The sequence below is a fragment of the Cornus florida genome, unplaced genomic scaffold (assembly GCF_030987335.1).
Source record: "Cornus florida cultivar Cherokee Brave unplaced genomic scaffold, ASM3098733v1 CherokeeBrave_3.0.0_Hap2_Chr02, whole genome shotgun sequence".
NCBI lineage: Eukaryota > Viridiplantae > Streptophyta > Magnoliopsida > Cornales > Cornaceae > Cornus > Cornus florida.
In genome coordinates, this window is record NW_026775572.1 from 21,807,417 (window position 1) to 21,833,172 (window position 25,756).

Sequence of the window (25,756 nt, forward strand, 5' to 3'; positions counted from 1 at the left end):
ATTAGGGCCACAATTTTCTCCAAATCTTATGAAATAGCCCACCTGGTACAAGTGTTGGAATTTATATATATAAATAATAAAAATTATTTTATGCTCATATGCACTACGTTTTCTAAATTAGATTGCAATGTGATTATTGATACTTGATGGATTGGGTTTGTACTTTTTAATTTGGTGGTCTAATTGGGAGTATGGTTTTATACCGTTGGATTGTGATTTTCCAACTTATTTGGTGTGATTTATTTCTAATCATTGATATCTAAGTTTTCATGATAGGAAGGGAGACTTAAATATACTTGTTTGTAGAGAGCCGTCCCCCCTATTGTTGTTATATATATAAGAGTTTTAAAACCCTTATTCAGACCTATCGTATCGACAACTCTCAGAAGGGATACCACTCTCAGAAGGGATAAAGCGCTCTAATGTTTTGCAGGAATTCAGAGAGGATTATATGGATATTCTAAAGGTATATGTGTGATTTAATCATCAATCAGGTACGATATTTAAATTAGTCTTTAATTAAGTATTCTTGATTTCTACATAGATTAATTTAATTAAAATCCAACAATTCGTATCAGAGTAATGTTAGGGTTTAGATTTTCTTATAGTAATCAAGATCAATGAATTGAGTATATTTTATATATTGTTTTAAATTAGAGGCATGATAAATATATAAATATATATTTGATCGCAAATTGTGGACGTGGGTCTTGCTCGTAAGGAGTCGAAATAGCAGGGAGAGAAGCGTTCACTGCCTTTACCTTTGTTCCAACAGTGAAAAGTAGCTTCCAAACTAGGGGTTTTGTTTGTTGTTGTGTGTGCACGCCACTAAACTAGGGGTTTTGTTTTTTTGTGTATGTGTGCGTGTCACTGTGTGTGATGGTTATCAAAAAACTGAATGAATATATATATTCTAGTACATGTGTGATGGTTATCAAAAATCTGAATGAATATATATATATTCTAGTACATGCATCTATGGTTCTTTTGAAATTAAGTTTAGTGGAAAATTATGATTTGTTCAAATCTTGAATTTCATGCATTGAAAAGTATTGTTTTTAATAGCATATATGGAGACCAAGTGATTAGATTACTGATGCCCATATATTTTGGATCAATTTTGTATTCTCTAATTTCTTGCGCAATCAAATAATTTTGTATTCACAATATAGATATATATATATATATATACTCGATTGTATACGTATATGTATAAATAAATTATTTTAAAATAAATAAATACAGTGGTGTGTAAGCAATGAGGCTATTGAACATGAGTGTTTAAATAATATTATATTGTGCACAATTAAGTAGTGAATACTTTAAGTGTCATGGAAAATATGTATGCATCTATACACTAATTTAGAATTTGATTTTGATGAGATACTCACTGGTGAAACTTGTAGATTCACAAATATAAAGTTAGTTCACACACATATGATGATTCATTTCATGGTATTTGAGATGTCAATTCGTAAATTATTTCTCTTATTGTTTTGGGTATACATTCAGTATGTGAATGTATGTGATATGATTGGCTGATCTATGGTGAACTAATTGAACATTTAATCAATATGATATTCAATTCAAGTTCTAATATATGTACAGTAATTAGTTGATCGATATCAAAGAATAGTTGAATAGAAATTTTCTTTGAAATTTTATCATCAATTAAATTGTTTGCATGATAGTATTGTGAACAAATGGTTTATTCATGAATAGTGAATAATAAATGGTATAGATGTTCTTAAGATTGTATTACATATATAAGTCAGCTTTAACTTGAAAAATCTATGGGGTTTAAACGCCATAAGCAAGCAATATTAATTTGATTGATTTAAAGATTCTAGTACTTTAAATTGTTCATCAGATATATAATATACATGTATCAAGTTTTGTTATTTTATTTTATTTTAATTAAAGTATATAAAGAATTAAGATTTTAAATCTTGATTGATGTGCATGTTATTATATTGTTCACTGTAATTTCTTGGTATGTTTGAGGAGGCTTAATATTATTTATGTTAAAGCTATTTATATTACGATGAAATTAAGTGTTCCATAATATTTGAGTTTAGTTTATGTGCATTATAAAGAAATTGTTTAATTTAAATAAATAAAACTTCAGTTTAGGTTTTCCTTGGGGTTTAGGAAGACCGGTAAAGTGACCGTTTCAAAGGTAATAGCTAAAGTAGGTGCTGCCTGCCAAAAGGTGACACGCTCATGGAGGTTATTATTTTATTAAATTTTAAGACATTGGTCTTATTGAGGTCTCACAATGCACTTACCTACATGAGGGCATTTGCTTTGCCAAAAGGTGATCAATGTCTTAGTGTGGGATAAGTGAGTAGAACATTTGAGAGTGCTTGGATTATAACTAAAAAACTCTCTTGCCAAAAGGTAGTGGAAGTGTTTAGCAATAATTCAATTATAATCAAATAGGTCTATGTGATATTTTATCGCAGGTTTGGGAGGTAAAGTAAAATCTAAAATTCTGCCAAAAGGTGATTTTTAGATGACATTTTATCTGTTCCCGCAGGGTGGATAGTTTTGCACATAGTAAAACACCCTGAGAAATTCGGCTTAAAACTCCAAGCACGAATTAAAGTAATAATCTCTGAAACTATGACATAGTGTTTTATATGTTGTTTATGTGGTGTTATTCAATATAATATTTATTCTGGTTACAGACGCTTCCGCAATTTAAAGATAGCTCACAGGGATTGAACCATTGAATGCTTAAAATTATATTTCCTAGAAGACATGTTTTGATATTATATTGGGTTTCTTAGATCATGAGTCTGTTTTTTTGAGGAAGAAACCCATATGCCTAGTGCGGAGTCTTCTTAGGTAGAAAATTGTTGCATTTTATGTGGACTAAAGGTACTACCATGCCATTAAGTTAATTTATGCTTCTATTGGTGATATTATTTATGGTGGTATTCTAATTTTGATACTGCCAAGGAGTTTATTGATTTGGTCAATAAAGAGTTAATGGGTATTAAGAAGCAACTACAATACTATTATCTGACATGGATTATGTTAGTGAGATATGATGGCAATGGTTCAGTGAGGGAGTGCATCTATAAGATGTGCAAGCTGGTTAATGATCTGAGGAAGTAGAGAATCATATTTGTTGATAAGTTATTAGTCCACATGGTGATCTATTCTCTGCTTAAGTTTTTTCAGCTTTTTAACTGTGGAATTAACCAGCTGTTAGCATTTTGTGTGATTGAAAGTGAGCGACTTAAGGGTGTTAAAACTGAGTCAGCTCATCTTGCCGTGACAACGAGAATCATTTCAAAAATAAACTAGGCAACAAGAAAGTGTATAAGGCTAAACAGAATAAAGAAAGACAGAACAATACATGAAAAGGCATTGATCATGGAATGATAAATGTTGGTTCTGTAGAAATAAAAGGACATCAAAAGAAAAGGTTATTGTGGTGAAAAGAAAAATAAAGCATGAAAGAAAATTGCCATATTAATATTTGAGCCAAACTTGGTAAAAGTATAGGTATAGAAATGGTAGATGAATTCGGGTGTGATCCTACTTGTTTCTTGTTTTTCTATAGACTCGATACTTCCGAATAAAATCGTGCTTTAGTTAGAGAGGATTTATCCATGCTATGCATAGTATATTGGGGAATGTCTCTTAAAAGAGACTTGAACGCTTGGTCAAGGATGAGATTAATTGAGTCACAAATTTTATGCGTTGGTTGTATTAAAGGACAAACGCAGAAAAACGCAAATTTTGAGGCTAGTCAATCATTTGGTTAAACTATATTTTATACCGAATTTTGTGATCCATTTCTTATTGTAGCTCGTTTGCGGTAAAGGTATTTCATTGTCTTCATTGATGGGTTATCAAAGTATGATCGTGCACTTAATCCACCAGAAGTCCGAAGCACTTGATATGTGTAAAATCTACTAGATTAAAGTTGAAAGTAGTTGGTATAAAGATTATGGTTTTAAGATCGGATTAAGGTGGTGAGTTTTAATGGGAGAATGGTAAGGAGGGTGTAAATTGAAGTACTTTCAGTACATACTTAAAAGTAGGGCATTGTGCCACAATACACCATTCCTAGTTCTCCTGCACAAAATAAAGTTACAGAAAAGAGAAAGTGTGGGGATGTCTTATAGAGACAGAGTTATAAAATAGAAGGAGCTTGATACTCATATTATCAATGATTATTTTATTGGGTATCTTGAAAGATTAAAGGATTCGAGATTTTACTGTCTTGTAGACCTATGGAGATTATTGGAATATGTCATGCATATTTAATGAAAGTGGTGAATGCAGTGGGAGTTTAAGATATTGTAGTTTTTTTTACAGAAAACATTTTCAGGCTTCATTCCACTTTCTTTAGTGGTTTCAATTAAAGCTCATATTCCTACTCTTCAGTTTTCCAACTTAATTAGTTATTTTCTCATTTGCAGTCTTTTCTTTCAGTTTTCAATCAAGTTCCTAAGCCAGTTTAGCTTAGGAGATCTTCTAGAGCTTGGTAGTATGCTATAGTTGGTGATTTTGAGGTGTTTAGTGGATATAAGACAAAAATTGATGGCCAAATGCTTAAGCAAAAGTTAAGTGTTGTTTTTTTTTTTTTTTTTTTTTTTTCAATTTCATTAAAGGACTCTTTAAAAGTCATTATTTTATTATCACTCATTTATGGCTTAAGGAAGTTTTACAGCAGTGGTATCAAAATTTTGATACAGTGGTTACTAATTGTAGGTTCAAAGAGAATGTTATGGACAAATGCATATACCTCAAGTTCAGTGGGAGTTATTTTTGTTTTTGTTTTCCTTGTCCTATATGTTGATGATTTTTGCAAGGTAGCAATGACATTCATGTGATATTTTACTTATACGGTTATTTGGGCTAGATATGAGATTAACGCCATATCGGTAAATCCAAAAATAATTATTAAAGGTTGTCTGAAAGTGATATTTCACTCATACGGTTGTTTGGGCTAGATATGAGATTGACGCCATATCGGTAAATCCAAATATAAGATTTTTCTGGGAGTGGTATTTCACTCATGAGGTTGTTTGGACTAGATGTGAGATTGACACCACATTGGTAAATTCAAACATAAATATTAAAGTTTGCCTGTGGGAGTGTTAACGCTCTATGAGGATAGCTTGGGCTAGATATGAGATTGGCTCCATATCGATAAACCCTCATAGTGAACAGAAGGTTGGCGGTTTGCTATAATATATTCAGGTGATATACCGCGATGGTATGAAGCAGGACGGATAGTGAGGTGTGCGTTTAGACCACATGCAGTTTGCATATCTCATGAAATACAGTAAAACCACTATATTTGCTTGAATCCTAGATGGAATCGGTTTTGAGACCATGGAACTGTTTAGACTAATATATTACTTGTTTACGCATTCATGATCCACTATTGAGGAAATTTATGGAGGAGTGTTCTAAAGTTTCAATCCATTAATTTCAATAATTGTGTTTTCTAAATAAAAATGAGTGGCCACTCGACTTTTATAAAGTGTGTTGCAATCCATAGTGTCATTTTATAAAACTTAGAGTGCATAGACCAAGTGGGAGATTGTTGGAATTTATATATATAAATAATAAAAATTATTTTATGGTCCTATGCATTACGTTTTCTAAATTAGGATTGCAATGTGATTATTGATACTTGATGAATTGGGTTTGTACTTTTCAATTTGGTGGTCTAATTGGGAGTATGGTTTTATACCGTTAGATTATGGTTTTCCAACTTATTTGGTGTGATTTATTTCTAACCATTGATATCTAAGTTTCTATGATAGGAAGGGAGACTTAGATAAACTTGTTTGTAGAGAAGTCGTCCCCCCTATTGTTATTATATATATAAGGGTTTTAAAACCCTTATTCAGACCTATTATATCGACAACTCTCAGAAGGAGGTAAAGCGTTCTAATGTTTTGAAGGAATTCAGAGAGGATTACATGGATATTCTAAAGGTATATGTGCGATTTAGTCATCAATATATCTAAATTAGTCTTTAATTAAGTATTCTTGATTTCTACATAGATTAATTTAATTAAAACCCAACAACAAGTCCTCTTTCCTAAATGGGAGGTCGGGTATTCGAGACTCCCTGGAGGCATGTGTTTGCTTAACTTTCTAAAAAAAACTCACTATTGAAGCAATGATCCCAGAAAGCTAATAGCAGCTGAAAACAGTCTTTGTGCTATCCCTTCCCAGCGCATCTCTTAATCATCCTATTCATGAGAGTTCCAAGGCAATTGCAATTTGGGGCGAAGCTGATTAAACAAATGGGTCAGACCCATTTCCACCACCACCCATCCATTGCTATTATCGTCGATTATTGTCCATTTCAACTATCTGTTGGTGGTTTCCCGGCCCTGAGAAAACAGTTTTCTGCCTCACCAGCTTGGAGTAGTAGGCTGCTTCTTTTTTGTCCTCGCCCAATTGGGTCTTCAATACTAGACCCTCAAAATCCTGTATAGCACACAATAATATACCAGCAGAATTTAGGCTCTGTACATTTTAAAATATCTATTTTTTACTATGGGTATTTATGTAATTTTCCATCTCTCTCCAAAAGGGGTAATTTGCCATAGTTGGTCAATTGAGGGTGTAGGGTATTTTGCAACTATTCCACTCAGCTCCATTGAGATTTTGTTTTTGTGAGCTATGCTTACTGGTTTGGCTTTTGTATTTGGCTTTTGTTGCTCTTGTGGCTCCTCTCTGTGCATATCTTTGCTCTTTTATACATTTTTAAATTTGACCAAGAAAAAAGAACTATATATATTCAAGTTTACCATTCAACTTCCCTTAACCTTTTCTACTATCTAGTCAATGCTCCACTTTCCTCCATGGTTCCATGTATAACTACACAAACACATACACACAGATATATATATTTAATATATATATATAACATTTTTGTTAGGTGGGTGGTCTTTATCAATCCTTTTCAGAAAATGTAAAAATGTCCTATGGCATCGCTGTCATTATGATCCTAGCCGGACGGCACGGAGTTCCAATCCCATATGAGACGTCCACAAATGCTGAAATTGGAATTGGATGCCATCTCCACATTTGGGATACAGGACCTTTTTCAGCGATCCAAGTCCGATATACTAAGCCTATCAATCTGGAAGCATAATCTAATAATTCCAAACTAGCTCCCATCTTTAGAACTGTTCCTAGCTATCAACCATGGTCATACTCTGCAAGTACTGCTACTCTTGCAATGACAGTACTACCCTTGTACAATTACCAAATAAGCTTCTTTATAGTTTCTTCGTGGTCAGCTTTTCCTTTTTTTTCATGATCATCCCTCATGCAACTCCACTAGGCTTCAACATCCCTGAAATCAGAAGCAATCATCTAAATATCAAAATAAGAGTTTACAAAGATGCTTATGTCTCAGCACAAGGCCTCCAAGTCACCCCAGATGAGCGAGGCATAGCGAGAGAGAATAAAGTTGGTCGAGCCACATTTATTGAACCTCTCCACCTTTGGGATAAGGCTTCTCAGAACCTGGCAGACTTCACCACCCATTTCTCCTTTGTCATTAGTTTAGAAGGAAATACAAACCGATTTCGCCGTGGCGATGGGCTTGCCTTCTTCCTTGTTGCCAATGTTTCCAATTTTGATGACATCCTTGTCACGAGAGGCGGTGGTCTTGGTCTTCCAGTGGAAAATGTAACAATGAACTCCACCACTACTCCATTTGTTGCTGTGGAGTTCGACACTTACAGGAATGAATTTGACCCATACACCGAGTCGGATACTCATGTAGGTATCAATGTTAACTCTATGAAATCTGTTAGAACTTCAATATGGAATGGTAATATCACTCGAGGGGATGAAAATAAAGCTTGGATTAGTTATAATTCTAGCACAAAAACCCTTAATGTTAAATTCGCTAGTTATTTTAATAATACCATTGTTCAACAAGGCAGCCTTAGTCACAAAGTTGATCTGCGCAACTACTTAACTGAATGAGTTGCTTTTGGCTTTTCAGCTTCAACGGGGGTCTCTACTGAGATGAATACTGTTAAATCATAGAATTTCAATTATAGAGAACCAGCACCGGTGACACTGAGCCCCAGTCCAAACTTAATAGAGCCACAAGTGACACCGAGCCCAAGTCCAGGCCCCAAGCCTAAAGAAATGACGAAAAATAAGATAGCACTAATGGTGGGATTAAGTGTTGGCTTATGTGTTTTGGTTGGTGGATTGGGTTTGATTGCCATTTGCTTGTGGAAGAAAAGTAGAGGAAAAGAAGGGGATGCGGCATTTGTCTTTGATCTATCCATGGATGATGAATTTGAGAAGGGTATCCGACCAAAGAAGTTTTCCTACGTTGAGTTGGCTCATTCGACAAATAACTTTGCAAATGAAGAAAAACTTAGAGAGGGAGGATTTGGTGGGGTTTACAGAGGTTCTGAGCAAAGGCTTACAGAGTATGCATCAGAAGTTAAGATCATTAGCAGATTAAGGCATAAGAATCTGGTGTAGCTTATGTAACTACCCAAACCCGTGGGTCCGAATTGCTAACCGGGTTCTTACCTGAAACCGAGGTCAACTAAGGACACTACCGTCCTTTCCTATGTCAATACATATTATACGTGTCATTCCAGGGTTTTAAAATAAATAAATAAATAATAATTAAATGAGATCATAACTACAAAGTATGTCAAAACAATCCACTAACCCATCAAGACCTGTGGAGGAGCGTCGTCCGCCACTTTCTTCCTGTATCCTGAAAAATGTTAAAATAATGGAGTGAGCATCAGCTCAGTAGGAGGTGTCTAAGACACACTTCTTATGACCTCGTGAATCCATACAATGAATAGATAAAAAGTGAATGGGATCATGCCATAGGGAAACACACATTCTTAACCACAACAACAAGTATGCAGCAAATATCAATCAATCACAAGTTTACCATAATGTCATAATGTGCAATATTATGCAAATGTCACTCCCCATTTTCCGAAACATTTTCGTTTCAACTTCCAAACTATTAGTGTAATCCGACCCAAGGCACCTCCAAGGCATCACGAATGAAGGGTTGACTAACTATCCACGACCACAAAGCACCTCCAAAGCGTCGCATCCAGCCTAGTTAGTTCAACCATACTCCCTTCTAGACTACACTAACAACACGGACCGCTAGGTGACTCCTAGGCGTCCGGTTTTTGCAAACTCCTTTAAAAAATATTTTTTTCCCAAGAATAAATTCATTTATTTTAAAACATTTTTTTCCCTATTTCTTTCCCAATGGATGCATGAATGCTTCAAGCTTCATTTCATCAATTCAACCATAAAGTTCCCACATACTTTTTCAAATAAATTAATAAATTACTAAAAATACACAACTCATATTCTCATTCCACATTTTGCTAGCAATTTAAATATACAATTCACAAATTTATTTCACACAAACATGCTTAAACACAATATAATCAATTAACACCTTGTCATAATTTCATATATGGCATTTAAACAATTTTCAGGAACTTTTACCAATTAAGCATGCAATTAAACAATTTATAAGAAATAGATTCACAAAAGTACAAGAAGACTATGAATTAGAGACCCCTACCCTGAAAAAGAATTTCCCTTACTGGATCATCAAATCTCGGCCTCCTCTGCAGACTCTCGGCTCCTCCTATGCAACTCTCGTCTATTTCTGTCCTCAAACTCTCCATGTTCTCTAATTTCTCTCCTCTGTTTGCTCACACAAACTCAAAACACACACACTCAGCATTTAAAGACTTTTCCACCGACACCTACAACTGCTTACCATACCCCTTCCATCAGAAAATATCATCACATTTGAACCACAAAGTACACTGGGTCCCGCCACTATCTCTTTCTTTCCTTTATCTTATCTTCATCTTTTCACATCATTACATACAAAATCTCACTCCAAACCCACGTGAACAATTTCAAAAGCAAAAAGGTGTTGTGCCAAAAAGTCCAAGTGGGACCCGCACCATATCACCATTTCAATATTCCTTTTCTCATTTCTCTTAGCCAACTTGCTCCTTTTCCTTCTTCCATCAGATACATTATGTATATATATATATAACATCTTTCTCTCTCATCATTTCGGCTGGCACCATCCTTTCCACTTCCTTCTTATCTCATCATTCCTATCACAATCTGATGCTATGTATACTATATATATAATATATAAATACAAAAGCAACAAACCAAATCAAAAACCCATTTGGTTACTTACTCCATCAGATATATATATAATATGAACATAAAAACCAAATCCAATCTCCTTAAATATCAATTAGGTGGGACCCGCAAAAACCACAATTTTTTTCTTTCCTTCTTCTAAATTTTCAGCACCTGTTTCCCTTTTCTTCATATGCAACAAAAACATATATATAATATGTAACAAATAATAATAATAATAATAATAAATTGCAAGTCTCCAATTAAAATTAAATATTCAATTTTAACAGCTAAAATCATGAAATAAATTAAATTAAAATCTTAAAAATCCGGATTATCACAATCTCCACCATTTAAAAAGAATTTCGTTCCCGAAATTCAGCTCCAACAGTCTTCGTATACCCGAAAACATTAATAACCACGAAACCAAATCAATAAATCCCTACCCTAGGCGATGTAAGATACCATGATATGTAGGACGTTGTGGTAACTGTCAGTATTAGTCACCTGCCCACACACTTCGTAGCCGTTATGGTAGCTAGTCGATGCGTCACCCGCCTACTAAAAAAAAAACAAACAATAACAAATCTGGCCTACCTGCCCAACCACACTAACCAACCATCCCAGTAGCTACTAGTGAACGTTATCCGCCCACACATACCCGGCTACAAGTGATAGCTAACCAGTATTACACACTCGCCCACTCACACCCGTCTACATCATCACTACACTCACACTTTCGGGTACAGGCTAATAAAATCCTCAATTCATTCAAACACAAATACATCACTATAATCTTATTATCATAAGAAAAATGTCCTCTATTATACAAAATCAATTTCCTCAAATATATATAAAATTCTCCAAATAAATAAATTAAATCTCGCAACGCCAACTCTTCCACCTAAGCCCAAAACTAGTAATTCATGTTCATCTTCGATACATGAAACTGGAAGGTCGTGAGACGAGAAGTCCCAATAGGAAAAATCATAACAGAATTTCAATAATCAATGATCGTACCGCAAACCTTTTATCAGACACATGGTCCTACCTAACACACCTCGTCACCCGAGACAAACCATCTGAACCTACACTGTCACACCGACACGACCCACAGTACCATGCTCTTGTTTTCCTTGACAAAACGAAACAATCATTGACCTTAGACCCGACATCGTGCTTAAGAGGGATTGATTCAAGAGAAATGGTTGGCCAGGCCATCCTCATCCTCATCCTCGATCCGATCTCAACACAGACATCGTTCCTGTCCTCAGGTCTAAACCTCAAACACAGTCACACATAGTTCACAAAACAACCATGTGATTCACTCTCTATCAATCCATTGCTCTACATAACCACAACGACTATACAGTTACATACCTACTCTAAAAATCCCAATCATACTTTAGTCACACAATCCCCTAACAAGCTAAAAATAACATAGCACCAAACCTCATAATCATCGATCAACATAAAAGCTCACTAATGATTTCATAGCACCCATACCAGGTAAACGACTCCATAACATCTTTTGATTCCATTTTTACTTCTTCAAAACACATAATACGGTCGTCTCATGCCTAAAACCTCAAAACCAAAGTCAATCACTTCTATTATTCCTCAATGGGATAACGCATTCACTCTTTAGCTACATAGCACAATACCAACACTTGTCCTCAAGACACTGCTCAAATCAAACATCAATAAAAAACCCAAGTATATGACTCACATCACATCACCTAATCATTTTCAAACTACTGTTCACGATACATCCCCTAACCATCACCGATAGCACCAAATACTGGAAACACAATCCCTATTTGACAACTCGTGCCGTTAAAACCACTCTCAAAACAAACACCACTAAGAACTAATGACTTTATCTCCCTCCATGGAAATGAGTTGACCAAATCAACCAAACCTTTACCAATGATCTCTAACAACACAATAAACCACATACACAGGTCCATCCACCTACGAACGAGCACAACTCCTAAATGGAGAACAAGACTCACGACGAACGACGTCCTTGCTAGGACTAGAACAAACGAAAAGGGTACGAACCCAGCTCTCATAAGAGATTGATGATTCACACCTAAATGCACCCGATACCTTGTCACACTCTACTCAACCATGGACACCCTTGTCTCACCTGAGATGAAATGAACTCCTTATGCATAAGGAGGTGAATTAACTGGACACTTGTACGCATGGTTGTCAAAAGCACGCCTGGGCGCGCACTTGGGGGTGCGCTTAGGCGCAAGGCGCTTACAGGCGCAACAGTTACGCCTCATAATAGCCCAGGCACAGCGACCTCCACTAGGCGCACGCCTGGGCTGCGCCTTGAAGCTTGTATGAGGTATGCCTAAGCGCGCCTCATGTAGTATGCGGCATATATTTTATTTGTTTAACTGCTTGTATTTATATTATTATATTTAGTATATATATACAGCTTTGGAAACTTAAAAGCAAAAAATTGGAATTTTGTCATCTTGTGAGGCAACATATCAAATCAATAAAAATTAAGCTGTAGAAGAAACGTGGAATGCCACTCCCCAGTCAAAAGTGGGAAAGAGAAGAGAGAGAAAGAAAGAAAAAAAAAAAAAAAAGAAGAAGAAAAGGGAAGAGAAGAGAAGAAAAAAAAAAGAACCTGGAATTTATCTGTTGCCTCCTTCCTTCTGACCAAGCCACTACCCAAGTCAGTAATTTCATTTAAGTTTTTTTTCCCCCTCCTCTCTTATTCTCTCTCCTCATCTGTTTGTTTGTTTGTTTTATTTTTTATTTATTTATTTATTTTTTCCCTGGCTCTCGATTTTTTTTTTCTTTCTTCTTTATAGGACTCTGTTTTTCTTTCTTTTTCTTCGGGCTCTGTTTAGGGTCTCAGACTATTTTTTTTTCTTCTTTATGGGCTCGGGTTTTTTCTTTTTCCTCCTCTCCTCTTCTTTTCTCCTCTCCTCTTCTCTCTCTCATTTGGTTTATTTTATTTTTTTAATTTTTTTCTGGGTCTTTGTTTTTCTTCATGTAGGGCCTCTGTATTTTTTTTTTCCTCCTTTCTGAGTCTTCTCTTTGGCCTAAAATGCCGCTGTGCTCTGATGGACTAAATATATGCCTTTCATCTAGCCGTTGATCATGCCAATTTTATTTTATAAAAAAATGTTGTTGTGCTATGATGGACTAAATATGTGCTAAATTTTTTCTTCTTTATGGGCTTTGTTTGCTGGAATTTGCTAGATTATTTAAATTTTGAATGTTTGTGCCTGAATACTATTAGCTGAATTGCCTGAATGCTTATTTGTTGAATGCTTATTTGCTGAATTTAACTTGGTCCATTGACTCCATTCTATTTCTCATTATAAATAGATAGAAAAAAATGTCAAAGGATCCAAGTTGGAATTATTGTCACCTGCAAAACCCACAAGATAGGAATGCAACAACGTGTAATTTTTGTGAAAAAGTTATGAAAGGAGGTATTTATAGGGCTAAGCAACACATTGTAGGGGGATATAGAAACGTACAAGCATGTAAAAAGTGTCCTGAACATGTGAAAGAAGAGATTAGAGAATACATGAGCAAGAAGAAAGAAGAAAAGGAATACACAAATTTGTTGCCTGAATTTTGATGACATGGATGATCAAGATGAGGATGATGTAACAATTATTGATGTTAAGGGTAAAAGAGTGGCAAGTGGAACTGGAAGCAATAATATTCAATCAAAAAAGCAAAAGCAGAAATGTTCTATTGATTTGTACTTCACCCTTCTCCGAAAGTAGTTGTGCAAAATAGAAAAAATAACAAGGGTAAGCAAACAACAATTGATTATGCTTGCAAGAAAGAACTTAGAAACCGAGCATGTCAACGGTTTGCAAGATGGATGTATGATGCTGGGATATCATTCAATGCCTTTAATTATGATAGTTTTGCACCAGTTGTTGAAGCTATTGGCCAACATGGTCCAAGAATGAAACCTCCTTCTTATCATGAGGTAAGAGTTCCCCTCCTTAAGAAAGAACTGGAGCATACAGACAATTTAATGCGGGATCATAGAGAGGAATGGGCAAAATGCTGATGCACAATTATGGTAGATGGATGGGAGGATAAAAGACACAGGTGTTTGATTAATTTTTTGTTGAATTGTCCTAAAGGGACAATGTTCATTCAATCTGTTGATGCTTCCTCTTATTCAAAGACCGGTGAAAAAATGTTTGACTTGCTTAACAAGTTCGTGCAGCAAATTGGAGCATCAAATATGATTCAAGTAGTCATTGATAGTGCCCCTTCTAATGTTATGGCAGGTATAAATTTCAATATGTACTTGATGTGGAAATTTTAGGTTCATTGCTTCTAGCCTTCTATTAATCTATATTTTCTTTCTTTATAATAGGGAGAATGTTGGAGGGAAGGCACCGACATTTGTATTGGTCACCTTGTGCTGCACATTATGTGGACTTGATGTTGGAGGACATTGTTAAGATCCCAAATATAATGAGGACCATAAAGAGAGCTATAATGTTAAATGGTTATATTTATAACCGTTCGGGTTTGTTGAACATGATGAGGCATTATAGTGGACATAAAGAGTTGTTTAGACCTGCAACGACTCGATTTGCCACTTCATTTATCACGTTATCAAGCATCCATCATCAAAAGGATTGCTTGAGGAGGATGTTCACTTCACAAGAATGGATCTCCAGTAAATGGGTGAAAGAGATAGAAGGGAAAAATGTAGCATAGATCGTGTTGATGCCTACATTTTGGACAAGCATTATGTACTCTCTCAAAGTAGCAAGCCCTCTTGTTTGTGTACTTAAGTTGGTTGATGGTGAGAGAAGGCCTCCAATGGGATATATTTATGAGGCTATGGAAAGGGCTAAAGAAGCGATAGCTAATGCTTTTAGTGAGAATGAGGAAAAATATAAAGACATCTTTAAGAACATTGATACTAGGTGGAATATCCAACTCCATCGCCCTTTGCATGCAGCTGGGCATTTCTTAAACCCAAAATATTTTTATAGCAATCCAAATATTGAGCAAGATGAAGAGGTGATGGGTGGTTTATATCAATGCATAGAAAGATTGGTTCCAACCACTAAAGTGCAAGATAAAATTTCTTTGGAGTTGAGTAGATATATGAAAGCTGATGGTCTATCTGGCTCATCAATTGCTGTTAGACAAAGAAAGTCAAGGGCACCAGGTAAACAAGTCAATTAATCATTTTTTAGTATATTTGAATTTTAATTTTGTTAATTTTTTACTAATAATATGTAAATAACAGCCAATTGGTGGTCCGCATATGGTTCTACAACTCCTAATTTGCAAAATTTTTCTATTAAAGTGCTTAGCCTCACATGTAGCGCATCTGGGTGTGAACGAAATTGAAGTGTATTTGAACATGTAAGTTTGTAATATTAGTAATTCAACGATAAAAAATTAGATTATAAACAGTTATACACTTATACTTATTAATTATTTGAATTAATGCAGCTTCATAGCAAGAAGAGGAACTGGCTAACTCAATGTCGATTGAATGATTTGGTTTTCATGAAGTATTATAGAGCACTAAAACGACGATATGACATGCGTGATAGGATTGATCCAATCCTTTTAAATAATATAGATGATAGCAATGAGTGGTTGGTTGGAGTAACGGATGAAAATGTAGATGCTGAAAATGAGTTGGTGTTTGAAGATGACTCTTTGACATGGGGTGCAGTTGCTAGAGTTACCGGGGTTGGAGAGTCCAGCCATAATTTAAGATCAAGTTCAGCTCCAAGGGCAACAAAGAGGACAACACCTTCATGCTTGTCTTCACTACGAATCATAGATGATGACGAGGCAAACTCTGAGGAGACAAAAGAGGAAAAAAATGCTGAGGGTTACAAATCTTTTGATGGGGACGATGATGAGACTATGTTGTTTGGTAAAGAGGATGATATTTAGGTCCCTTAAGATTGTTTGGTAACTTTGGTTTTAGGAGTCCTTGTCAAAACTCAAAACTGAAACTAAAATTTTGTTGTTTGGTTTATAGATTTGGTAGGCTACTAAGTATTAACTATGATACTTTATAGATTTGGTAGGCTACTAAGTATCTTTTGATGGATCTGTTTTGGAGTCAAATGATAGCTTTTGCTTAAGACATCATGTATAATTTTATAATATATGGTTAATTGGTTTATGTTTTGCTTCTTTTGAATCTTTCTTATGAATAAATAGCTTTATTAGTTTAATTGTTATATTTTTCTTGTTACTTTATTGGTTTAATTGTGATATATTTAGACTAATTTAGTGTTTTTATTATTAGATGTTCATTATTCAATTGTGTTATTTTTACTAAGAATTATTGTTTTAAAATTTTACCTGTGCGCCTCACATCATTCAGGCTCGCGCCTCGCTGTGCGCCTCGTGCGTAGGCTCCAAGGGACCTTTAGCGCCTTGGGCTTTTAATAACTATGCCCGTATGAAACTATGAGCACAATTCTAGGCGACCTCGCCACTAACGGACCATCAGACACTATCAACACTGAAACCTCGCACACGCTACTCTGCAACACCCATGCTAACCAAAACCAATCAGATAAGAGCACCCACACTCACGACACACTAACATTATAAACAATTACTGCCTTTAGACACCATGTCCCGTTCTATCTAGAACCAGTCACTCCCAAACGACAACCTCTATGCCATATAAGGACATTAGGTCACCTATTCTACCTTTACCTTCCTGGCGACACTACCTCGATCACCGTACACACAAAACCCGCGACCTCAATCACAATAACTCACCGACTCATCAAAAGAAAAGGATGCCTGTATAGCAACATTGCTCTCGCTGGCTCTAAAGACTAAGCCGTCCACAATCGCCTCAACTGGCGCATAATCCCATCACCTACCTGACAACATATAACAACACTCATAATCTCTAATCCATCATCAGGTCATACCTGAAACCATTATGCTCATCAATGCTAAACATCACGCCATAATGCCTCTACTGCCACTCATTTGAAACAATAGTTCAAACTTATTACCCCACCTGACCATCAAACCACTACCAAGCAATTTTTCTTCCAATATCCTTAAGACAACACCATCATAAAATAAGCATTACTCTCGATACTCCCCATAACGACCACTATTTACCACTAGAAAAGAACATCCCTACGACAACTCCATGCCGATAAATCCTCAAAACAAAAATGAGCACAAAAATCCAGAATGATCAACATTCAACTGTCTCCTTAAAACCATCAATGATGCAATCAATCACTAACGCTTAACCGGCTACTCAAACCACTCTTTCAAAGGTAATCTACATGCCTAAACAATAAAACTTCACGCCCTAGGCTCAACATTATTATATCTACTCTGCATTGTTCCTCATAACACCCTTGGCCCCAACAAAAGTCAAATGGGGCTACTAACTAATCCTATGGAATCACCCTCGTCCCAATCATTCCAATCGTCAGTCTACCTTTTCTGATCCTTAAACACCAAGCACTATCTCCTGATACCTCAAACACAACTTGAATTACAACTTCAGCCCATAACTTTCAACTTCCAAAACATAGTCTATTTGGTAACATAATACCTACCATCAATCACTTCATCCACAAATGACTAAGCACTTCAATGAGCTTATTCAACCTGTTTTATAGTGCAATCCTGCTCTATACGACTAAAACTAACCACTATACACCACCTCAAGACTCTCAATAACCGTGCCAACTCACGACCCTGCTCATCACCTGAGCCACGCAATCAATTCTCCGGGAGTCGATTACTCGTAGCACACTCCTGTAGTTTCCCGGAATGGGAATCACCTCTCAACCAACTATAACCAACACACCTTTTTTTGACCATACCAGAACACTTGTGATACACATTTACATTTCAAAGACTACATTCGTGACTCAAACAACCTCTGTCACACCTACCACGACCAGTTCGAAAAGAACCTCCGCACCAAACCATGACCCAAGTCACAAACACTAACCTTCTAAGGTCATACTTTTTTTTTTTTTTTTTTTTTTTCAAGACCCTCACTCGCACACCTAACCTCCACAATCTCAAAAACCCATCCACCGATGCATGAAACTCATACACAACAAAAACACTATGCCATGAAATATAAACCCGTTCTAAAGTCGTGCTCTAAGCACCGCACAAAATGCAACAAGAAAATTAAAATGACTACACACCAAATAGCTCAATCCACGAGATAGAAGTCAACACCTGTCGTTTGATAAGAACCAGTACCCGACAACCCTGGAGCAACTAAGCTCCTCTCCTACTCAAGTCAAAACTTACACGACCAATTATACTATGAAAAGTACTCTACCGTACTAGCAACTATCCCATGCTCGACCGTATATACGTACATAAGTATATAGATATATACATATTGACAAGAACATAAACCTTAACACGACCGTGTCCTATCACATCAGTTTAAACAATGAATTCATTAAATTATTATGTAAAAGTAAATATGCCATTCATCCTCATCATCATTCCGTATAATACACACTTGCACAACCCGTGCTCACAGCTTGTCATCTTATCACGTATAACATGCTTTCAAATACTTTCACATTTCATTTTCATAGTTGGATCATATAACTACTTCACATGCATGACCATGTAACATAAATTTCAGCATTTAAACACGTAAGCACTTAGTAAATAAGCAGGCCTCTAAAACTGTAAACATATAAACAAGTAGCAGGTAAGCATGCTTCATAAAATGGTAACTACAAAAACACAACCACATAATCAACGCAGGTCAACCTTCTACCCCTTTAGGCAAGCCACTACCAGTCGTCCTTAGGTTTTCGAACCTGAAGCTCTGACACCAAATTTGTAACTACCCGAACTCGTAGGTCCGAATTGCTAACCAGGTCCTTACCCGAATCCAAGGTCAACTAAGAACACTGCCGTCCTTTCCTATGTCAATACATATTATACGTGTCATTCTAGGGTTTTAAAATAAATAAATAAATAAAAATAATAATAATTAAATAAAATCGTAACTACAAAGTATGTCAAAACAATCTACTAATCCATCAAGACCTGTGGAGGAACGTCGTCCGTCATTTTCTTCCCGTATCCTGAAAAATGTTAAAATAATGGAGTGAGCATAAGCTTAGTAGGAGGTGTCTAAGACACACTTCTTATGACCCCGTGAATCCATACAATGAATAGATAAAAAGTGAACAGGATCATGCCATAGGAAAACACACATTCTCAGCCACAACAACAAGTATGTAGCAAATATCAACCAATCACAAGTTTACCACAATGTCATAATGTGCAATATTATGCAAATGTCACTCCCCATTTTTCGAAACATTTCCGTTTCAACTTCCAAACCGTTAGTGTAATCCGATCCAAGACACCTCCAAGGCGTCACGAATGGAAGGTTGACTAACTATCCATGACTACAAGGCACCTCCAAGGCGTCGCATCCGGCCTAGTTAGCTCAACTATACTCCTTTTTAGACTACACTAACAACATGGACCGCTAGGCGCCTCCTAGGCATCCGGTTTTCGTAAACTCCTTTGAAAAATATACTTTTTTCCCGAGAACAAATTCATTTATTTTAAAACATTTTTTTCCTTATTTTTTTCCCAATGGATGCATGAATGCTTCAAGCTTCAAGCTTCATTTCATCAATTCAATCATAAAGTTTCTACATACTTTTATAAATAAATTAATAAATTACTAAAAATACACAACTCATATTCTCATTCCACATTTTACTAGCAATTTAAATATACAATTCACAAATTTATTTCACATAAGCATGATTAAATACAATATAATCAATTAACACCTTGTCATAATTTCATATATGGCATTTAAACAATTTTCAGAAACTTTTACCAATTAAGCATGCAATTAAACAATTTATAAGAAATAGATTCACAAAAGTACAAGAAGACCATCAATTAGAGACCCCTACCCTGAAAAAGAATTTCGATCATCAAATCTCGGCCTCCTCTACAGACTCTTGGCTCCTCCTATGCAACTCTCGTCTCTCTTTGTCCTCAAACTCTCCCTGTTCTCTAATTTCTCTCCTCTGTTTGCTCACACAAACTCAAAACACACACATTCAGCATTTAAAGACTTTTCCACTGACACCCATAACTACTCACCATACCCCTTCCATCAGAAAATATCATCACATTTGAACCACAAAATACACTGGGTCCCGCCACCATCTCTTTCTTTCCTTTCTCTTATCTTCATCTTTCACATCATTACATACAAAATCTCACTCCAAACCCACGTGAACAATTTCAAAAGCAAAAAGGTTTTGTGCCAAAAAGTCCAAGTTGGACCTGCACCATATCACCATTTCAATATTCCTTTTCTCATTTCTTTTACCCGACTTGCTCCTTTTCCTTCTTCCATCATATACATTATATATATATATGCCAAGGTACAAAACCAAATCAACATCTTTCTCTCTCATCATTTCGGCTGGCACCATCCTTTCCACTTCCTTCTTATCTCATCATTCCTATCACAATCTGATGCTATGTATACTATATGTATAATATATAAATACAAAAGCAACAAGCCAAATCAGAAACCCATTTTGGTTACTTACTCCATCAGATGACATACAATACGTGTGTATATATATATATATAATATGAACGTAAAAACCAAATCCAATCTCCTTAAATATCAATTAGGTGGGACCCGCAAAAACCACAATTCTTTTCTTTCCTTCTTCCAAATTTTCGGCACCTATTTCCCTTTTCTTCGTATGCAACAAAAACATATATATAATATGTAACAAATAATAATAATAATAATAAATTGCAAGTCTCCAATTAAAATTAAATATTCAATTTTAGCAGCTCATTGGTGGTGCCATGAAAAAAATGAGCTGCTACTCGTCTATGAGTTCTTGTCAAATGGGAGATTAGATTCCCATCTTTTCAAAGGAAAAAGCTTATTGACATGGGCGATGAGGTACAAAATTGTCCATGGCTTGGCTTCTGCTTTGCTCTATCTTCACGAAGAGTGGGAACAATGCGTGCTACATTGGGATATTAAATCAAGCAACATTATGTTGGATTCAAAATTCAATGCCAAAGTTGGGGATTTTGGGTTAGCTAGGTTTGTTGACCATGAAAAAGGATCGCAAACAACACTTTTGGTAGGAACAATGGGCTACATGGCTCCTGAATGTGTCACTTTGGACAAATCGAGTAAGGAGCTTTGGCATCATTACATTGGAAATAGCATGTGGAAGAAAACCCATTGATCTTAAAGCACAAGAAACTCGAGCAAGATTAGTGGAGTGGGTTTGGAACCTCTATGGAACAGGAAAGCTTCTTGAAGCAATAGACCCCAAATTATGTGCAGATTTTGATGAGCAAGAGATGAAATACTTGATGATTGTTGGGCTTTGGCGTGCTCATCCTAATGACAATTTAAGGCCTTCAATAAAACAGGCAATTCATGTGCTTAATTTTGAAGCTCCACTTCCCATTCTCCCATCAAAGATGCCTGTACCAACATATTTTGCTCCTGATCTAGTGCATACTTTATTTCTATTATCCTTTAATCCCGTTGTCTCTGAGAGTAACTTAGTACAATTTTGTGCTTTGGATGGCCCTTAGAAACAAACTCTCTATTCTTGATTTCCCCTCGCTATCTTTCCTTCACTTTCATTCGTTCTGGTCTTTTTTTTTTTTTTTTTTTTTTTACGTAAATCTTCATCCGAATCCATCACTCGTATTATGTTTCATTGCCCTTTCTCCTCTCAGCTCTATACGTCTGTTTTTGCCTACTGTGGTTTGCATGTCTCTTCAAATTGGAATGCTCTTATAAGATAGACAGTTTATCACTATGGTTCCTCAAAAATTCCTCAAGCTACGTCATCAAGCTCCTATTTGCTAGCACAATTTATTCTATTTGGATGGAAAAGAATTATAGAGATTTCAGGAATAACTCTAGCACTCCTCTATCGATGCTCTGTTCGATCCTCGAGACAGTCGGATTAAGATTACTCTCTGTCAAACTTGACGATTGTAGAGAGTCCAAAGAAGTTGCAGCCTTACGGAGTCTTCCAAGCTCCATCATCTCGTAGAATGCTAGTTCATAACGTTCAATGATAGGTTAGCTTGAAACATAGCCTGTTTGCCTGCTGTTTGCTGGTTGTTCTGGGTTCTCCCAGTTGTTGCTTTTGTAGTTGTTGTCTTTGAGTCTGGCTTCTTGGCATTCTTTGTACATTTTATACATTCAATACAAAAATTTACCTTACCGGAAAAAATAAAGAAAAGAAAAATATTTTCACATCTTTTGCAACTTCCTCTGCATCTACATAACTTCTGTATACGCTGTAAGTTGATTGAAAGAATATCAAGTTCATGATTGTCATGTAATTGAGGAGGTGTATTGAACCCCTTCTTTGTTTTTCTTTTGCCCTTTCAGTTCTTAATCAATGGTAAATTTTACTTCAATTTTCATGCAAACTCTTTATAAATCATTTAAAAATTTCTAGCATGACTTTATACTATCAAATGGGTGTTCAAATCTGCAATATTTCCCGTGGCATTGTCCCAAAACTATGCTTTGCATTTTTTAGATTTTTAGTCTTTTTTGTGCTTAGCTTAGTACGTGGCTCGACGCCGACATTAAGGTCCTTGTTGTAAGTCGGATGACTTGGTTTGAGGTATATGCTTTTCCTTCGTTTTTACATAATATCGTCCATGTTCGGATCAAAATGGTTGAATTTGAAGGTGGTATTTTTATAGGAGGGTGGTGGAATTGTTGGGAAACGTGCAAGTTTTAAAACTTTTTGAGGGATTTTGATTCATAAATCTTGATTTATCACATAGAGACAAGTTTTATGCAAAAAATGAAATATGATATATCATGCAATTAATAGATTGAATACTTACATCAAAAGTCTGAGTAAATGTAACACCCCCACATTTTCCACGCATAAGTTGATCAGGCTTATACACGAAAAACGAGGGATATCAAAAACAATTGGCAATATACAAGCATGGAATACAAAATGATGATAATAAAAGAATTTAGACCGGAAAGGAACACTAAATAATACAACATCCATCCATCCTTTATTTAATACAGTACTTCATTACAACTTGGAAATCCTACGTCAGGGATCCCTAAATATAACCCTGAGAGTTCAACGTCAAAAGTAAATAAAAACTGAAACTGAAATACTACATAAAACTTCTACCCTGCACTGGATCGTAGGAGTAGATGAGTTCGGATGATGGTCCCACACTGCTAACCTCAGCCTTGAAACGGATACTGACCGTATCCTGAAATAACAACAATGGTGGGTCAACCCCACGAGCAAGTCCTCTCTACTATGACCCAAATCAGAGAATCAAATAAATTAATCATTATGAATCGGATGAGTACTATATCTGTATACATCCTACGGGAACTATCCGATGTATAACATGACCTCAACCAGAATAGACGGTGATCACTTAGACTCACACTAGGTGGTCAAGTGTCGCCTTTCCCTACCCGGGAAATCAGCTATTATACATGGTGTACGGTACTGACAACACAGACTATAACGAACTACACAGTGATAACACCTCGCAAAGTACTGATGAATATACTGAGCATATAAATTAGGCAACACATGCCAACAATATTAATAAATGTACCGAGAATGTCAATTTAGGCAACACATGCCAATAATATTAATAAATATACCGAGTATGTCAATTAGGCAACACATGCCAATAATATTAAACCACATACCCCGACAGCCACACATCTGTCTATCGCAACGAATGCATAAGGTATAAATGAGTCTAAACTTATTAGCCAGCTCATATGGTTCTATATGGCAACACATCCATATAATATAAATGCGACATAATTAAACAGTCCATTTATTTCCTGAAATGCACACAGCATAATAATCATGGTTTATATATCAATTAACAGTATAAACATCCTATAAGATATCATGGATAATTTATCTGACTAAAACCATGGCCTTATTTAATTTAACAGTAATGTTTGATACCATTAAATACGATAATAACACTATTTATATTTAACAATGTCGTTAAATAAATCACATTAGTATCCGTACTGCGAACGAGCCAATAAATGCTTAGAAAAGATTAATCGGCCATAAGAATAAGTAACGGGTGTTAAAATAATAATTTCGTGGCCCGTTAAACCCGTAATTACCAACACAGTACCTAAAAATCCAAGTTTAAGGTTCTGGAATTTACAAAACAGGCCCTAAGGGTATTCTGGTAATTTCCAGCAGCTGTAGGGACCCCACACGCGCCCTCACGCGCCTCCCAGAGCCTCCCCACGCGCAGCCCAACCTTCCCCACTCTCCCACGCGCCTCCACGCGCGTCTGGCATCAGCCACGCGCTCCCACGCGCGCGCACGCGCTGCCACGCGCGCACTAAGGGTGCCTTGCTGACGTGTCACTTCCTGGTTGGTTGGCTGCATCCGGATTCCGTACTCGCGTCACACCGGATCATCTCACCCTATCTTCCCTCCATCCAACGCCCACAGATCCGGGTGTACCGCGGTATCATGGACCGCGATGCACCGGATCAATCAGACTCCACTAATGGCCAGGATGCGCGCGTACACCCTCCTATGGTGTGCCGCGTCGCACCGGATCACTCCGGTCGTCTCCCCCACTGCCGGCGACCGGAAAACTCGCCGGAAGGTCGCCGGAAATTGCAGAAAATGCCCGAAAAAATCTAGAAAATTCTAGAAAAATCCCTAAAGTCTTATTTAATTATTTTTAGCCATTATTAATTTCATAGGACATTAAATAAATATATACCATCCTATATAATTAAAATTCCATTAATTTAATAAAATAAAATTAATAATTTATTAACCTCCAAACCTTGGCTCTATGCATAAAAATAAGCTAAACAATTAATTTATTAATTCAAAGGGGAAAAGTAGATAATAACTTGCCTTTTTGGATTTAAAATAAATCCGCCGGTCTGCGCGTAGTCGGGTAAAATTGCCTACACCGGTCCAAGCTTCTTTCTCTTTCTCTTTTCCTTTCACTCTTATAAAATAGCTCTCTAGAATTTATACTTTGCTTCTAACTCCCTTTTATTTTTTCTAAGGCAAGCTAGTTAATTTATACACAAAATATATAATATAAATATTACAAATATCTAATTTATAATAACTTCTCACCCATTTCTCATATTCCTACCTATATGGCTTTAAGACAATGCTATCTTTAATCAAGATATTTGATCCACCATTCTACCATAGTAAATGAAATTCTATCCTAGTATTTAATTTTCCATCATTACATTGATTTATTATAACTATTATTATTATTATTACTAATATTATTATTAATAAACTTTTATTATTATTATTATTATATTCTTATTATTATTATTATTAAACTAATATAATTATTATTATTGTTATTACAAAATAATATATTATATTATCATAATACTTTATAACACAAATATAATACTCTAATTAACTAATATTGCTTAATTAAACATAATCAACAAATAAAAGTAATTAAAATAATACATGCACAATTAAAT

General features: G+C 35.8%; 2 long non-coding RNA genes and 1 pseudogene across 2 annotated transcripts; 1 reads left to right on the forward strand and 2 right to left on the reverse strand.

The window, feature by feature from the left end:
- Nucleotides 1–5,894: 5,894 nt before the first annotated feature.
- Nucleotides 5,895–9,848, reverse strand: LOC132294208 (uncharacterized). Its single transcript, XR_009478011.1, has 3 exons — nt 9,593–9,848; nt 8,699–8,746; nt 5,895–7,345 (listed from the first exon to the last, which is right to left on the reverse strand). It is a non-coding gene; the product is annotated as an uncharacterized LOC132294208 (long non-coding RNA).
- LOC132294206 (L-type lectin-domain containing receptor kinase IX.1-like) lies at nt 7,393–22,402 on the forward strand (annotated as a pseudogene).
- Nucleotides 18,794–20,287, reverse strand: LOC132294207 (uncharacterized). The gene is made up of 3 exons (XR_009478010.1): nt 20,142–20,287; nt 19,249–19,286; nt 18,794–19,122 (listed from the first exon to the last, which is right to left on the reverse strand). It is a non-coding gene; the product is annotated as an uncharacterized LOC132294207 (long non-coding RNA).
- Nucleotides 22,403–25,756: the final 3,354 nt, after the last annotated feature.